At 42.1% G+C, this 19,147-nt stretch overlaps 1 protein-coding gene across 1 annotated transcript in view; it reads right to left on the reverse strand.

The window, feature by feature from the left end:
• The window catches only part of KCTD16 (potassium channel tetramerization domain containing 16), a 283,672-nt gene extending 265,994 nt beyond the window's left edge, over nt 1-17,678 (reverse strand). Inside the window, exon 1 of the mRNA XM_032844247.1 lies at nt 17,586-17,678. The gene's annotated coding sequence lies outside the window, so the exon portion shown is untranslated. The remainder of the gene's footprint in view (nt 1-17,585) is intronic.
• Nucleotides 17,679-19,147: the final 1,469 nt, after the last annotated feature.

A 19,147-nucleotide genomic window follows, 5' to 3' on the forward strand; every position in this document is an offset into this window, starting at 1 on the left:
TGGGAACTGAAAATAGCACCACAGTGGTTAGAAAAGAAAATGCCACTGTCTTTCGTCCTACAAGGTTCCCTTCTCGGGACCCTTTCATTCACGCCACATGGATTTATTGAGTGCCTCTGTGTGTCCAGCACAGTTCCAAGTACTTAAGCTACAAAGCTGAATTCGATACAGTCTCTGAACACAAACACATACAAACACACACACACAAAATCGTCCCCATGGAAGGCAAAGATGAAAAAGTTCTAGATTCGTGAGCGGACAGGTGCCGGCAGCTGTTTTCAGCTTTGGGTCCTACGCAGTCCACGTATGTTTTGAACAGACCACTTAACCTCAGGGTGGCCTCTGCTTCCATATCTATAAAATGAACCTGTCTCCCTTTATAGAGTTACTGTGACTGATGGCAAAATAAAGATAAAATAGAGCTGCCAAATTGTCAGAGACCTACCAGGCAGTAATTTGCTATATAAGAGACAGAGCAAGAAGGCAGCAAACAGTGATCTTGTTAACATAACGCCTTGCAAGAGAGAATTTGGATTAGGTCTGCATAATCTTCAAGGGGAAGGGGAGACCCTTTGTGGTTACCCACTGTTGCCTCAAATCCTCCTCCAAGTTTTACATAACAGCAAATGTTCAATCTAGACATTTCTCTTGGTCTCTCCTGAAAATATTCTTGAACTATACTCTCATAAAATACGTGTAATAGCTAAAGATGTTCATACCAGCATGATGCCTCTGAATGGAAGTATGTAAAGTTCTTCCAAGGGAACCATCATTTTAAGATCTGAGCTTTAAAAGAAGTTTATGCTGATCTGAACAGAAAGTAGTGCTATTCGAGTATGAAGTGGTGTTATTGACTGTATTAGCAGGGGCTTAAGGTTTTTGATGTGAGCATGTGACAGTGGAAAGAGGGTACACATTTCTGTAATAGGTGTGGGTGCATGGTCACCTTTTAGGTTTCCCTTCAAAACAGAATTATTTTTATTTTATTTGTTTGTTTGTTTGTTTGTTTGTTTTTAGAGAGGTGAGGAGAGGGGCAGCAGGAAAAGGAGAGAGAGATAATCATAACACAGACTCTACATCCAGCGCGGAGCCCAATGCAGGGCTTGATCCTACAACGCAAAGATCATAACCTGAGCCGAAATCCAGAGTGGGACACTTAACCGACTGAAGTCACCCAGATGGCCCTGGGTTTCCCTTCAAAACTGGGAAGTTTTTCTGGAGCACATGGTCAAAGTTAGGAGTGCACTGTTTTGTCACAGGGTTGTGTAAAGCCAACCCACACACATATGTACTTAGAAATTGTGATCTCAGCAATGTGGAATACAGACTGGGTGGGAAGTGAAGGGAAAAATACAATATAGCTGCCCAACTACCCAGCAATTGATTCCAGCAAATACACAAGTGGTATTTTAGAAATCACTGTAAAACAAAACAAAAGAGGTCTACTCTTGCCTCTCCCTGCCGTCCTTTCCCTAGAAGTATGCTTTCCCATGTATTATTTGTTGTATTACACGTTGGCTTAGTCTTCGTTACATTTGCTATATATTATGCAATATATCTCTTGACAAAGGAGTAATTTGTGGGCCAGTAACTGTCAACCTTTTATCTCCTACATAGGACACCCATTTTCCAAAGGACATCTTTGTCATTGTTCCAAAATATGCAACAGATCCAAGTGGTATCAAAACAGAACGGGGTGCCTGGGTGGCTCAGTGGGTTAAGCCTCTGCCTTCCGCTCTGGTCATGATCTCAGGGTCCTGGGATTAAGCCCCCCGTGGGGCTCTCTGCTCAGCGGGGAGCCTGCTTCCCCCCCTCCTCTGCCTGCCTCTCTGCCTACTTGTGATCTCTGTCTGTCAAATAAATAAAATCTTTAAAAAAAAATGTTTGTTTAAAAAAAAAAAGCAACTGGTCAGAAATTGCAATAGTATGTCGCTGGTCTCTCGAATGCATTTGCATTTTTTTTCTGAATAGTTTCATACATGCATAAATGGAATTTATTAAACACCCTACAACGACTTACAGGGAGTAGAGCTTGAAAATCCCAGTTACAATGAAAAGGAGCGGGTGTCAGATTCAGGCAGAGTCAGGTCTGAAAGAGGAAAGTACCAGCTCCAGGATTCTGACCTAATCCCTGTGCCTCTCCCAGGATGTTCTCTGCATGTATACAGTAGAAATAAAAGTATCTACTCTGTAGGACTGATGTGAGGATTAGAGAATGTTCTGAAAGTGCTTGGAATACAGCAAATGTTCAATAAGTAATGGGCAATGTGATTATATTTATGCTTGGTTCAATTACCTCTTCTGTCCCTGTTCCCTCTCCTCCCTGCACCTATGCCCCGGGTCTGTGTGGACAAGGGGATGGAAACTGTTCCACATTACTCATTCATGCTGGTGATGTGACTGGTCCCTTTTTTGAAAGTCTGCTTCTTCCTTCAAGCAGGGGAAGAGAAGAAAGGAAAAGGATGCTGGAACCCAAAGCACACTTGTCCTTGGAGATGGACAATTAGTTGATTTAAAAGCATACTCTCCGGCCTTAGTAAATAGCTGTGCCTTTCATCGGATGATGCATGGAGGAAAGCAAATGAACAGGCTGGCTCGTTCAAAAGATCTCACATCGCTTTGCAGTGATTCAGCACAGTCCCTCTGGTGTAGCAATTGTTTGTAGAAGGCATTTTTCACAGCTAAATCCAAACATGTCAGTCTCATAGGTTGAAATGAATCTTACCAGTGGCATCTGCAGATGGGGCACAGCAGGAAGACAGAAGGACAGAGACCGAATAACAAATGGAAGGATTTCATTCAAGGAACAAAATTGAATTATTAGAAGACTTGAGGAGTCAAAGCTGGGGATTTCTTGTATGCTCTGAAACACTGCTTGGTATCCAGAGCACTTTCCCCCTGCTTTTTGGGTGATGTGCGAGAAACCCACTGGGCAGGGATCATTTGTCATTCATCTTGCTCTCTGACCAATAGCACAGGAGTTCCTGTTTTGAAGGGGGCTCACTACATCTTTGTTGAATTTAATTGCAGGAGCAAGACCGTATCCTCAAATTGGCCCAATAAAATAATATGTTAAGAAGCTCACAGGGTCATATTGGAATGAGCTGTTGGTTGGGAATATAAAACAGTTGATTTCAGTTTCTTTTTTTTCCTTTAAGATTTTATTTATTTATTTGAGAAAGAGAGAGCAAGCGAGCCAGAGCCCAAGAGCAGCGGGAGGGAGAAGCAGACTTCCCACTGAGCAGGGAGCCCAACTCGGGGTTCCATCCCAGGACTCTGCGATCATGACCTGAGCAGAAGGCAGGCACTTAACCGACTGAGCCACCCAGGCACCCCTGATTTCAGTTTCTTCACCAAAACATTGAGTTTTCCATGCTAGGAGGGATCTGTTCATTTGGTCAGGTCCCAGAGAAATCAACTGCCTGCAGAAAAACAGCCTTTCTGAACTCACCACTGCAAATGGGTCATGTGTGTACCCAATTTGGAGTCAAACTAGACTGAACAAAAAAAGAGCCATTAAAAGGAACACCCCAGCAAGAGCAAGACATGACAAAGTTTTCAGTTTCAAAATTTCATTGATGCCATTTTCTTAAAATATCTACGTCGGTGCCTGAGGCCAAACAAATTAATAAAATCAACAAATGAAACTGGTCCAGACAGCCAGACATTTTCACATACATTATCTTTTCCGGTTCCTACAACAATTTTCAACTGTTGGTATTGTGGGAAGAATAAAAGAGCCTCCAATAGGTTGGGTTATTGGCAATAGGTCACACCAAGCCTGTCTGACCCCAAAGCCCCCTTTTAAGTACACCAAACTTACTCAGCCATATAGTTCCTTTTATTAAACACCCTCAGTCTATGCCCAATATTTGCATTTGACATCACATGGCACAACAAGGAATTCCTAGTGCAGATTCCCACTATATTCTAACTCTGATTCTATGCCTGGCACAGAGTAAGCACTCCGTAAGTATTTGTGCAAGGACTATTAAAATTAAGAAGTGAATTAATGAATGAATTCATAAATAATGAATGAATGAATAAGCTATCATCTGAGACAAGGGTATCCAGAAATCTTGGCTGGATACAACAAGAGTCTAATCTGACGTGGCATCTCCAATTTTCTTTACTCCTAAGATGTTGGTTTCAAATGGAATAATGATTTCAGAGATGAAAAATTAAAAGTTTGCATCTCAGCATAGAGAGTTAGCCCTTCATGAATCCAAAAGGATGAGTAATACAAATTTATATGTTTATGTTCCAGAATTTAGAAGCTTTTAGAAATAAGAAACTGCTTTTGGGATAAGACTCTCCCTCAGAACAATTAAAAAAAAAATTAAGTGCCTCGATGCTGGAAAAAAAATACAATTTACTTCAAAAAAAAAAAAAAAACTTGAAAAGATATCAGGGAATTCTAATCCAGCCACTTTATGTGTCAGTCACTTTGCATCCTCCCAAAAAGGTATGTGGCATGGGGTGTGTGGTTAGAAGGCCTGGTAATGGTTGACCTACAGAGTCACACACTGGGCACAAGATTTTAGGGGCTACACCACAGAATTCAAATGTGAGTTGGGAAACAACACGCTTTGCTGTACAATGCAGATTCGTGCTGCTTCTGCCAAAGAAATTGTATGTTACCTTTACAGACCATGATCTGAACCTCAAGCACATCTCCCAATTACCCTAGGGTCTCTTGAAATGACAGGCTGGTTTGCAGTGTGTGTTTCCAATGGCTGCCAGAGGATATCAGGCAATTATTTGAAATGGAGCCAGTGTCATACATCTTCCTGAGATAGCTGGTTGCCATTCATCAGGAAAAAGAAGGCCGATGAACAAACGGGGTGACACAAAAAAAGATTTATGTATCTGATAGAAACTAGATTCAACCTGGTGTCTCTCAACCAGCCCCTTGGATTTTTCACATATTTAAATGAGATTTTAAAAGCAGTTATATTGTTGAAGTGCAATAATACTGGACACAGAGGCTGAGATTACCCCCAAATGGGATATTAGATAAAATAATAAATTCAGGTGAAAAAATTAGATGCATGGGCTAGGGATGAAGAAGTGATGGATTTCTTATCTGCACCAAAGAGAGTAGGTAAATGCACTCCTTACATTGCCATTTTGCCCACGGATATTTATGCCTGTAAGTGTAAGGAAAGAAAGAAATTGCCAATGAAAGTAACCAATAGAGGCCAGGCTGAGAACATCAGCGCCTCACAATAATAACTCCCTCCTCCCAAAAATTTCACCTGCAGAGCCACTGCTTAATCAGAGCCAAAGCAGAATCCTTCCCTAGACACCCAATTAGTCACAACAGCTGAGGTTGAGGGAGCCCAACAAAAGCAGCTTTCAACTCCTTTAAAATCCCTCTCCTGACTCATGTCTTTGATCTTCTTCACTTACTCATATATTTACATATCTGTGAGTACAAAGAGCTACGTGAGACCCTGTAGGAGAGGCAAAGATGAACCAGACATGAGTCTCACCCTCAACAAGCAGATAATCCAGTGGGGCCATTGAAAGGAAAGCGCCATACGTCCATCGTGGACGTCGGTTATGGCAGCCTGGACCAAGCAGCGATTGCTGTGGAAAGAACTGGAAGGAGCTCCACGAGAGAGGCACTGTGCAAACAAGAACAGAGCCATTTTGTGAAACTACAGAACATCATGCCTAGCGCAAAGTGCCCATTCATAAAATATAGATGGACTAAAGGAAGTGCCACCTTGCATCACTACACATTTACGGGGCACTCATTTAGAACGCATTTAGAACTGCCCCAAACTGGACTGGTTCATTAAGAGTCCTGATGGTCTCAGAAATATTTTATATGTGGATATAAATGTAAGCCCATTACAGCACTAGTCCCTACAGCTGATTTATATTTGGTTCTCAGCCAACAAAGACAAAGAGCCATTTGAGGGGCCCATCCCCATTATTTATTTACTCTACGAGCTCCCTCTTTTTGCCATGACTTTTGGGCCACTGGACCGTGGTTCCAGATGACTGACAACAGGCATATAAGCGATGATGCTGAGGATTCTGTAAGAGACCAAGGAGGCACCAGGATGGCAGCAAGCAGGCCTCACTGCAACGGCTCCAAATGCCTCCAAGGACATAGTCTATGAAACCCAGAGCAGCAGACAGATGTTGCTTGGCAGAAATCCTTTGACATTCTGCACGGCAGCATGAGCCTCACCGCTGCCTGGAAATATGGGCCAACAACGGTACTGAGGATAAAAAGAAGAAACATTAGGCCAGAGGTGTATCACAACTTCAGGAGACTAGGCCAGAAAGAAGGGCCATTGGTGAAGTGTGACAGCAGCTGCACCGCCCTGCGGTATCATGCTGCAGGAATCCGGGAGACCACCAGCTGAACTAACGTGACCATTTCCAGGAGCAGGCTCCCACCATCAACAGGATGGGCGTCTAGTTAAGACTGGGGGATGGAAATGGAGGAGGATCCAGAGCACTGTTTTATTTCAGATACCCCACAAGCCTGGTAATTAAGGATATCCTGAGGGCTTGGGAAAGTAGACCGTCTGTAAGCAATAGCAGTTCTTTAAGGCAATTGTGTAACACACAGGAGATCTAATAAAAGAATAAGAGTTAACTGTTGTTCAGCACAAAAGGACAACCTCAGAGTAATTTGGGTTACTTTTCTTAATGCAAAAAAAAAAAAGGTTTGCCTGATTTGTTGACCTAATATTCACAACTTTGGGATGGAAAGGGAAAGAAATTTACAAAGAAATACGGCAATAAACTTTAAGGGCTAAAAACAGTTAATTCGTACGCTGGGAGGCATTAGTGGTTCCAAATGTGGGCTTTGGGATCGGGCTGTTCTGGGGCCAAATTCCAGATCCATCATTTACCATTTGGGAAAATTATATCACATCTCTAGTCACAGTTTTCTCATCTGTAAAATGGGTACTAATCGTCATTCCTTATTAGAGATTTTGTGAGGATTAAATAGGAGAATGCATATGGAGTGCCAAGTTCATCACCACACCCACAGTGGGTGCTCAAGAAATGTAACTTTTCTTCATGCTCTTTCCCCCTAAATTGTTTTAGATTATACACTGCCTAGATCAGAGGATAGAGGTTCGTCATTGAGTTTACCCAGTTCTCTCTCTGGATACCCCTCGGAGTTGAAGGGAAGGAAGCAGAGCAGTCTCACGGATGGCTTCAGCGTACACAGCCTCTTACCTAGAGCTATTTGGGGCAGATCAGAGGGCACCATATGGCAGTGCTGTCATGCTCCTTGGCAGAAGAGAACAGTCACTCTCTACCTGACAAATTGTTAGTATCTCCAACCCAGGTCCCATGAAACACCAGCTCTTGCTCCTCATTTGTTAGATGTCACCTGTACCAGCATGGTTTCTTATACACAAGGATCTTTAGACAAAAATCTGTACATTTTTAAAGTTCTCTTCATCCCAGATGCTTTGCCCCATTGGCAAAATTCAGTCTCCATGGACTATCATCACAGTGCAAATGACTCCAAAATCTAAATGTTTAGCTTTGGCCTCTTTTCAATTTCTACATACCTACTGGGCTTTTTTGCACAGACCCAACACATCTCACACTCAAGGCCAAAGCCAAATATCTGTTTGCCACTCCCATCCATTATATTCCACCAAGTTCTCCTTGAGTTAATGGCATCACTGGTCTTCCTCTACTTTCCAGGTGAAAACCCATTACCTCTCCTCCCCTTTCCATTGGCTCCTGATATCCAGTAATCAAACTGAGTGACTCTATCTCTTCTATAATTCTTTCAGGTGTCTCTTCTCTTCCACTTCCTCTTGCCCTGCCATTTTTCTTTACCTTTTACCCAGATTCATATATTCAACAAATAACCACCAAGCATTCACCGTGAACCAGGTGCAGGAAACCCTGTGTTGGGGACCCAGAGATAAATAAGGTAGACTAGATCCTTGACCTCACAGAGCTTCCATCTTGAACAAGTAAGCAAATAAATGAGAAAGATAATCTCAAATAGTGATATGGGTTATAAATAAAATAGAACCAGGTGATTTGAAAAGAATCTCTTGGGCTGGGAGTGGGGAGACAAAGAGAAGAGGATGAAGTACCATAGGTTGGGACTCATTGAGGAAGTGATCTTTGAGCTGAAGCAAGAAGACAACTTGTTTACATAAAGTTCTGGGAACAGCATGCTCTAGACAGGAGGAATGGTTTGAACAAAGGCTCACATGTCTGAAGTCAGACTAAACTTATGGCTTTTTCGGGAAACCAACAAAGCCAGCAAGTTAGAGCCAGTGAGCAGAAATGAGAGTATAGGTCTGAGAAGCAGAGAGGAGTCAGCTGTGCTGGGCCACACGCACACGGTAGGAGCATAAACTTCATTCCAAGTATGATGGCAAGTCACTTGTTTTTAATAAATCAGATTCACATTTCATTTCATATTATTATTAAAAGTGTGCAGTTTCTTTTTAAAAACATGCAGGTGATTAACATATAATGTGTTACTAGTTTCAGAGGTAGAATTCAGTGACTCATCAGTCTTATATAACAGCCGTTGCTCATTACATCACATGCCTTCCTTAATACCTGTCACCCAGTTACCCCATCCCCCCACCCACCACCCCTTGGGCAACCCTCGGTTTTTTTCCTATGGTTAAGAGTCTTTCATGCTTTGTCTCCCTCTCTGATCATGTCTTGTAATAAGTCACCCGTTTTTTGAAGTTGTCTTTGGCTTGCTGTGGGGATAACAGAATATAGGGGAGCAAGATTGGTTGTCAGGCAATGAGTTAGGAAGACAGTTACAGGGATTCAAGTGACAGATGCTGGTGGCTGGACTAGGCTTGAGAGAGGATAAATGAGGAGAAACTGGTAAGGATTTTGGTTACATGGTGCAAGTACTGGTTGCTGTGTTACGTGTGGATCTGCTCGTGTTCTCCTTCTATCCAAGTTTTTTCATCTCGGTTCATTCAACACAAAGCTGACAGTGCCAGCCTTCCAAAGATGACATGGTTTGCCCACAGAGCTTAATTGGCTCCCCTGTTGTTTTTAGAATAAAGTCCAAAGTTCTGGGTGTAGATTCACAGCCCTATGTTATCCAGTCTCAACTGCTTTAGAGATATGTAAATGGACTTGCAAGGAAAGGGGACTAGAGTCAAAAAGCAGTTCAAAAGTTCTGAGGTAAGTCATTTCACAGTGGTTTGTGGAGGAAGTGGTGTCGGCCTTTGGTATGTAAAGAACACCTGCCATGGCTCTATAAGTGCTCTTAGTCTGGGAGGTTCTGTCTGAAATGAAAGAGTCCCCATGCATCGACCAGTGGTGACATTTAACCTCCAAGGGAAGAAACAGAGAAGTTTTAGGAACTAGGAAAGATTAAGGAAAGTCTTAGAGTACAAATAAATAAAAGATTTGTGTTAGGATTTTGTTAATTTTGTTATGGTTTTGTACTTCATTCGTTCTCCTGAAATAATTTTGTTATGATTTTTTACTTCATTCGTACCCTTGAAATATAATATCCGTGTGTGTGTGTGTGTGTGTGCATGTGTATGTGTGTGTGTGTCTGAATTAATACCTCCCAACAAAATTTAGTGGTAAAGAGAATGATCAGAAGAGAAACCTTGAAAGAATAAAATCATGGCTCACACTGACCCTATGAGTTCCTTTCCTTTCTGCCCTAAGCAAGCATTTCTTGGAAACTGGTAATTCACATCAGGATCCTGAAAGCAGCCTGCAGAAGTCGCCGGTACTAACAATCCAGAGGAACAGAAGGGGGCAGTGTTATCACTGAGTGATAACTTGCATGGGCTTAAGGCATTGAGAAACTGCACCTTACTCTGAGTAAGTAACCCTGGTGACTTACCTACCATCTCAAAGGGAATCTCAGTGTCAGTTGCTTGTTTCTTTCACTTGGTAAGTCTCCCACCTGAAAACAAAGTTAAGGATGAGTTTCCCCAGAGAGTGACCACTTCTCCCCCAGGTCTCAAGAAATAGAAGCCCAGCTCTATGTGCACATTAGTTATTGTTTTGCCTTTTACAGAACAGATGGTGAAAAAATTCATCTGTACTGACCGTATGAGAAAAACAAGTTATATTCAAAATGTTATCAGGGTGGTTCAGTCGGTTAAGTGTCTGCTTCAGGCTCAGGTCATGATCCCGAGGTCCTGGGATGGAGCCTGGCATCAGGTTACCTGCTCAGTGGGGAGTCTGCTGTTTCCTCTCCCTCTGCCCACCCCAACTTGTGCTTCTCCCTTTCTCTGTCTCAAATAAATAAATAAAACCTTTGAAAATAAATAAAATGTTACCATCAGACAGGCCCTAAGGATTTTTTTTTTTTTTTGTACTGCTAGGAAAATGGATATATTCAGCTGTAAACCGAGAGCCCCACTCAGAAACATTCACTGAGCATCTGGTTCACACAGAAAATAGAGAAAAACATTCCCCACCCTCAAGACAATTTAGCAGACAAGTCTGGAGATAGCTCAGTGTGGGGAAAAGCTAGCAAGTACCCCCAAAAGACAGGTAAAAATTCTTGAAGGAATCTGAGGAAGAACTCAGCTGACTGCCTCCAGAGTTTAAAGCAGAGGAATGGGAGAGAAATTGGAGGAAATATCCTGGCGAGACAGCATTGTAATTGCACCTTGAAGGACCGTAGAATCTAGAAAAAAAGGTACCATACAGAAGGGAAAAAAAAACAGTTGAAGGAGTGTGTGTGCCTGCGTGTGTGTGTGTGCGCGCACGCGTGCATGCACGCGCAGTAGCCTAAGCGTCGGCACAAGCAGGAGTATGGAAGCTGGGAAAGAAGAGGGCATGATCCCGTTTGGCTACAACAGAAGGTACCTGTGGAGAAGGAGTGGAAGGACTGCTGAGGAGTTTGTACTTGAATCTCTCCACTGGGAGTAGTGACTGAGTTTCTGAGGAGGCCTGACAGGAACAAGTGAGGGAGGTGAGAGAGGTGAGGGAGGACTCATCCACCCCTGTCCTGCCTCTTCCCTTGTCCCCTCTCAGAGGGGGCCTCTCCTGCTCAGCTCAGCGATTTCCCCCACAGCCCCTGCTGAAGGGTATGGCTTTGACATCAAAGTTCTAAACCTTTCAGTTTTTGTAACAAGCAGCAAATATTTTTCCCTTCCCACCCCAGTCATGGAGGAAAGAGAAATCAAGGTAAAAGCTGCTCTATGACCATTTGGCAAAGTGAAGAAATGTGCCCATTTAGGGCATGACATTGAGTGACGGTCAGCAAGACTCACCTAAAGAAGAGTGAAGATGCTTTAAGTGTGTTGTTGTGTCCAATCATTCATTCATTCATTCAACAAATATTGGTCGAGCATATTCTATGTGCCAGGCAGACATTGCTCTAGGCATTAGTGAACCCCAAGTGACCAAAGCTCCTTCGTGGAGTTTACATTCGAGACTATAATCAAATAAACATAGCATGTGTCAGATGACGATGAGCACAAGATGACAAAGGAGGGCAAGGAGGATATAAATTACTATGTTGCAGGGGAGGGGTGTCAGTAAGCAAAGAGGGTAGGGGTGACAAGGAGAGCCCTGGGAGAAATGTGCGCTCTTTGGTAGTTTAAGCCTAAAAGTCTTCTTCCTGGCAGGTGAACTAGAGTAAGTACTGATATTCAGCCATCAATACTAACGGTAATAGATATAATAGTAATGCCTATTATTATATGTATAAAGACTCACTGTGCTAAGCCTGATTTCACTTATTCTTCACAATTAACCAATAAATATCATTAGTGTGACACTTTAGGTGCAAAGGAAATTGAGGGAAAGAAAGGAAGGGGAGAAAGGCGGAAGGAGGGAAAAAGGAAGGGGAAATGGGAAGGAGGAAGGGGGGAGGGGAGGGGAGGGAGGGAAGGGAAGGGAAGGGAAGCGAAGGGGAAGGGAAAGGAAGGGAAGGAAAAGAAAAAAAGAGAAAGAAACCAAGACTCAACTAAATTACATAACCTGCCCCAGTCATCCTATTCATACGCACAGAGCATGGATTTGATTGCAGACAGTCTGACTCCAGAGCCTGCACTCTTCACCCAGACACCGGATTGGGGTACAGAGATAAATAAGTCGTGGAATTGCTCATAGTCTGGTAAGAGAGACAGACTCATAAACAAATAATCCTAGCACAGCGATAGGAGCTATAATTGAGGTATAATGGAGTTAAGGAGACACAGAGGAAAGAGTGATTAAGTGCCTGACCATGGGTGGGGTGAGGGGGGTCATCAAACTGCAGACATTTGTGTCTATGTAATTCATGACTCTCTCTGGGCCCACTTAGCCACAACGAATCTGCAGTTCCTTCCCAAGCCTCTTTCTGGTGGATTTCCCCCGTCTGCCTTCACAGGCTGTGGTTTGTCAGCCTCATCCTGCACAAAGGAAGTAGTTCTGACATAGGGGCCACACGAAGTCTTTAGAACCGTTCTGGAGAAGGAAGAAAAATAGCCAGGTAGCAATTTACCGTAACTACCCGCAGAGGCAGGTGAGGAACATGACAACCAGGTGAAGAAAGGTGAGCTCCCCACGCCATGTTATAATGGAGGAGGAATGGGGAAAGGATGCTGGCTCTCCACCCAAAAGCCCCCAAGGTCATGTGCACTGTGCAGGCAGCTGAGAGCACAGAGGCTCAGGCAGGAAACCTGCATCCTCTTACTAGCATGATTTCCCTCAAACACCCCATTCTTAACCTTGTCTGCTGATGAACTTCACAAAATTCATGAACCCCCCTGAAACTGTATGTAAAATTCTATGTACCTCTTGGGAATTTTCTAGAGATTACTGACCTCATACACATTTTGAAATAGTATGTGGTCCCCCAAGGAGGTGTAGACCTATGTATTAAATACATTCAGAGTTGTTACTCCAATAGATTGAAGTATAATATAGTCTTATTTACAGGCATCATTCAGAAGGCCTGAAAAGTCTATGTGAATGCATTGATACCATTGTTATAAATCATATTCATCAAAATTAGTATTGCCACTAGGTCCCCACTTCATGACTACAGGGCTTGTCCTTGATTATACTGTGTACAGTGGACCTTTTCCTTTCGGCACTTCTGTGTAGGAGGATTAGCTTTTGAAGGCTACAGTGCAGTATTGGTTCTCAACGTTGGTGTGTACCAGGGTGTGGGAGGGGTGCAGTGTTAGGTTGGGAAAGACAGTATCACATCACCCTTCTCGTGTTTCCAAGTCACACACACCCTCCCACCCATCCCTTCTCTACGCCATACCCCTATTCCAGTCCTTTACTGATTCTGCCCAATGACAAACGTGCCACAGGCTGAAATGTCCTCTTTAAGAACCATCACTTTCGGTTCCCTGTCCTCAGAGGTCAAGAAAAACAATATGGGATGAGAAAACTTACCTCCCGATGTATAACTCTAAAGTGCACTGGAAAAACGGACTACTAAACCTAACTTTATATTCTCATGGACCTGCTATTGGAAGGCACTGGGAAAAAGAAAATCTAAGATGAGAACTTGGCATTGGTGATTCCCTCCTGCTAGATTACTGTGAGTCTGAGAGTGACATAAAGCAAATATTACTAGCTTTTCAGAAGTACTAAAGGAGAATTTGAAGACAAGGATCTATCTCATTGACAGAAAAAGCCAGATGAAATCTTAAAATGTGGATGTTCATTTTCAACCGAAACATTCGCCTAACCACCTCTATATAAAAGCAGCCTTGCTGTTGTGATAAAGAGCGGGAAAACTAGGACTACAAATGATGAGAGCCTCTTGTCTCCCCTAATGAGAAACAAGTGCAGATATGTAATGCATGTGTGAGCCTAGCATGTATGTGTAAGCTGGACTCAGAGGAAAGTGTGCTATGCGCGAAACCAATCACATCCAATTCCGGTGGGGCAGAAGGGGTGGTTAGGGAAGCAATGACCTGTGCAAATATCCATTCCTGAAATCACAGCCTGAGGTAGAATCACTGCTGACAAAAATATTACAAACGGGCTACTGGTTGGCTCTCCGCCCCTCACATGTGGAAGAGGCATGTGGAACCCGTAGGATCGTTTTTCAAGATAAACCTAAAACTTCTACAGAAGATTTAATTAACAACCTGACTTGTGTTATATGAAGCATTCCAGAGATCAGCTGCCAAAGAAGGAATTCAATAAACAAGTAAGCAATTACAAAACCCTATCTCCTGTTCGCCTTGAGTCATTAATGTTTCAGTAAGGACATCACATTCCACATCTTGCCCCATTTTTCATTAATAAAATTTAAATCTGAAGGAAAAGTGGGAACCCGAGCGATATTTTATTATAGCAATCAAAATAAGCAACACCTCTCTCTCCCTCTAAATTTTATATGAAGAAAACATTGACATCACAACTGTGTCAGAGACTTTAGAGTAAGACCCTACTATTTTTCAATCTTTTCTTGTTTAAAAAACAAAAGTTTAAGAATGAGATGAAAATGAAGATGGAAATATCACTTGAAGTGCTTTCAATGTGCATAGTAACTATTATTACAATAATGAGCCAGGACAATGCATTATGTCATTGACAGATAGAAAATCATCATGAGTATTTTGCTGGAAAGAAAGTTAGTCTAAAAAATAAAATGGCATTCATCAGATCTCTCAAATAAATATAGGATGATTTGTGTTTTAGGAACCATTCGTGTATGTTTCTGTGCATCTGGAATTTAGGAACTGAAAAGTCCTGAGATGTCTTTTCACCATCAAATGGGTGATTATTGGACTCAGGTGTGTCTCCACCAGGGGCACTGAATGCTCTCCAAGACAAGAATCATATCCATTTTTGTTCATCACCAGAGCCCATCTCTGGCATCAGGCACAGTGCCTAGCACTGTGTTCAACAAACAGTCACTGGATGAGTGGCTATATTGACATATCCCCATTCTGGTTCTTTCATTTTTCAGTTGAGGAAGTTGAGGCCAAGAACAGCTAAAATCCTCATATTACACATCTAGTGGTAAAACTGGCTCTAGAATGACCCTCTGCCTCCTTCCAATTCATTAAGGAGAACTGCTGTTTTGTGCAATTTTTTATCACTCCTTTACAGTACGACTGTTCTAAAGGAAAACAGAATCTTTTATCTTAGTCCTTGTTGGAAAGATAGTAGGATTTTAACATATCTTTGGAATCTTGCCTTTGACACTTTGTTCTCGAGGGAGTGCCCTGAGGAGAAAAATGTGGGCACTAGGAAGAAAACTTAGTCCTTGCCTCAGCAAACTGTTAAAAAACTCTTTTTGCTTTCTTCTAATAGGCAAAAAGTTTTGAGAGAGACTCTGCAGCTATGTTTTTTGGGTTTGCTTTGTTTTTTTTTTTTTAAAGATTTATTTATTGTTTGAGAGAGGGAGCACGCAAAAAAAGATTTATTTATTGTTTGAGAGAGGGAGCACGCACCAGTGGGAAGAGGGGCAGAGGAAGAGGGATAATCTCCAGCTGACACCCCCTGAGCTCGGAGCCCTCGGCTGGGCTTGATCTCATGACCTTGAGATCATGATACAACCAAAAGTCAGACACTCAAGCAATGGAGCCATCCAGGTGCCCTAGCAGCTATGTTTATTTTAAAAACTGCAAAACTAATTGCTACTCAAGTTCTTCTGAATGAAATGGTCACCGCTTATGATGATGCTAGTTGTGAATAATAGTTTGGATAATATTTTTAAAAATTTTCAATCACATCCCCTTAGATTCTGAACAGGTATAATTAGTCAAAATATTCTTTTAAATAGGCTTGATGCTCAACGTGGAGCCCAGCATAGGGCTTGAACTCACAACCTTGCAATTAAGACCCTGAGATCAAGACCTGAACTGAGATCACGAGTTGAACGCTTAACTGACTGAGCCACCTAGGCACCCCCAATTTTCTTATAATCAGTGTCTAGCACAAACTTGGTACAATAGGCTACATATTTATCCATGTATACATGTATTATATATTTATAAACTTTAGATGCTAGTATATGCCCTAATTGTTACGTGTAAGCTGTGTTGGCCAAAGGAGAGTCCCTGACGTCTTTCCTGCAGTAAGTACCAGGCACTGAAATTTGTGAGCTTCAATTTCTATACATGACAAGCAAGCTCCCTTATCATGCAATGGGAGAAGAACCCCGGAGCCAGTCTGCCTGGGTGAGAATGGTGGCTGCACCCCTTATAAAGTAGATCACCGAGGGCGAGTTACCATGTTCTCTTCCAGGTATACCCAGGCCCTTACATACCTCAGTTTTCCCATCAGTAAAATGGGTTAATAACATCATTTGCCTCACAGAGTTCTTGTGAGAATGAATCAAGCAACATATGTAAAATACTTAGGACCGTGTTTCGTGTATACTGCCCACTAAATGAATGCTTTTTATTACTCAATTATAAGCAAAATGTTTTTGAGAACAATAATTTTGCTTGTGTATTTGTTCCAAAAGGAAGAAAAACAGCCTCCTTGCCCCCTCAATGTAAATGAATGTCTAGTACTACTTTGTGGGAACAGCCCTCCCCCACTCCAAATTTCTGGAGGGCAAGTGGTGTTTATGCCACCTTTGTTCCAGTTGTGGGCATATGACTCACTTGGGCATTTCATATTCCCCGCCACCATGATTCACCAGCAACGGGCATGGGGTGCAACCAGAGCCAGAGATGTGACTTGACGGCATTTGCTGAGATCACTGGGGTTATAATACTGTCGGAGGCACTGGATTCAAACATACCTGAAGCTAACTGAACCCTGAACTTGCCATCCATGGGGACAATGAATTCCTTTTTACAACATAAGCCACTTGCATTTGTTCTTTACTATCTGTGATCCAAGTCATATAAACGTATACAGAAGAGCTGCCTAAGAAGATCTCACAAAAAATGTAGGTGATATAAAAAGAGTGATAGAAAAGAGATTTAGTGGGTGCCAGAGAGGAAAAATAATGTGGTTAAGCACACAGACTCTGAAGCCAACTGCCCAGGTACAAATCCTGGTACTAGAGCTCAGCAGCTGCATGACTTTGGACAAGTCACTTACTTATTTGTGCCTCCATACCATCCTCTGTAACCTGCAGGCAGTGAGAATATCCACCTTCCAGGGGTGTTGTGAGGATTAAGTAAGTTAATATATGTAAGGTCCTTAGAACAATGCCTGTGATGTAACATGTGCAAATGGGACCCAAGCCCATTTGGTGAATATAATAGTGAACTATTATTCAGATCTTAAAGAAGTGGTGGCATAGTGTACCAAAGAAAAGGTAGGGAAAATGGCTCTTATGTCATGCCAGCTGAGATTTTTCTGTATACAAAGGAAGAAACTGCTGAATTAAAAATGCCTCTTTGTAGCACTTTCCTGAATAGATATTTCTTCAAAGAAGGCATACAGATGGCCAACAAGCATGTGAAAAGATGCTCAACATCACTAATCACTAGGGAAATGCAAACCAAACCCACAAGATATCACCTCACACCTATAGGAATGGTTACCATCCAAAAACCCCAGAAAGTCACAAGTATTGGGTGGGATGTGGAGAACCTGAAATGCTTGTGCAGTTTTGGGGGGAATGTAACGTGCGTTCACTCTGGAAAACAGCACCATGGTCGTTTCTTAAAAATTCAAAAAGTTAAAAGTAAAAAAATAAAAATTACCGTATGATCTAGCAGTTCCACTTTTCAGTATAATCCAAAGTTATTGAAATCAGAGTCTGGAACAGATACCTGTACATCCATGTTCACAGCAGCATTATTGACAGTAGCTGAAAGGTGGAAACATGTCAAATGTCCATCAGTGGATGAAAGGATAAACAAAATGTGGTATACACGTACAATGGAATGTTGTTCAGCCTTAACAGTAAAGGAAATTCTTATTTATGTATTTATTTGAGAGAGAGCACACAGGGAGGGGAAGGGCAGAGGGAGAAGGAAGGAATCTCAAGCAGACTCCACACTGAGCGTGGAGCCTGACACGGGGCTCGATCTCAAAACCCTAAGATCGTGACCCAAATTTGAAACCAAGCGTCGGACACTTAACTGACTGCACCACCCAGATGCCCCAACAGTAAAGGAAATCCTGACACGTGCTACAACACTGAGGGACATTGAAGACATTGTGTTACATGAAGTAGGACAATCAAAGATAGACAAATATTGCATGATTCCGAGTATATGAAGCATGTAGAGTTGTCAAGAAACTAGAAACGGAAAGCACAATTGAGGTGGCTAGAGCTGGAACAAGGCGTAATGGGGAGCTGAATGGATAAAGAGTTTCAGTTTAGCAAAGTGACAAAGGGCTGGAGATCGTTTGCGCAGCAATGTAAATACTGAACTGTAAACCAAAAAATCGGTTATGATGATACATTTGATGAGATGAGTATTTTTCTATAACTAAAAATTTAAAAATTTAAATAAAAAGAATTCTTTAAGTACCTCTGGTCGCCCTCTAGGTAGCAAGGTATCTGATATAGCTGGAACTCACTGACTTTGAGTGAATAAATGAATACTACTGGAATAAACCTAATGACAAAACAAGAGAAGGGCGAGAGAGTTTAAAGAGCAGAAATATTTGTGGAGTAAAATGGAATCAAGTGTCAAGTGCTATGTGAAGATTTATTATGTGGATGAGAAGACAGACTACATAGTAAAAAAGTATAAGGCATGGGGTCTGTAGATATTGGTTCCAGTCTTGACTCATTAACTCATTTGTTTTTCTCATTCATAAAATATTTACTGAGCACCTACAACTTGCCAGCCACAGGCACTGTTCATGTACATCAGTGAACAAGACTCTCCTGCCATGTGGGGCTTATTTCTAGTGGGAGAGGACAGCAATATTGAACTTCTGGTTCGAGTTGGATGTGTGACATCAGACTAGTCCCACAAGTTTTCTGGGTCCTAATTTCCACATATGTACAATGAGATGCGTGTGTCAGGAGGAACAAAGTGACACTTTTCCTTCTCACATTCCAAAGGATTTGAAAATTACATGTAAATATGGAACAAGGACATAAGAAACCACTAGGGGGCAAAATGAGCATGGCATAAACATTGTACTGATGTAAAATGTGAGAAACAAAAACATGATTTCACTCATATGTGGAATTTAAGAAACAAAACAAATGAGCAAAGGGTAGAAAAGAGAGAGAGAGAGAGAGAGAGAGAGAGAGGCAAGCCAAGAAACAGATTCTTATGCATAGAGAACAAATTGATGGTTC

The sequence above is a fragment of the Lontra canadensis genome, unplaced genomic scaffold (genome assembly GCF_010015895.1).
Source record: "Lontra canadensis isolate GAN:19392208 unplaced genomic scaffold, GSC_riverotter_1.0 scaffold149, whole genome shotgun sequence".
NCBI classification, from domain to species: Eukaryota; Metazoa; Chordata; class Mammalia; order Carnivora; family Mustelidae; genus Lontra; species Lontra canadensis.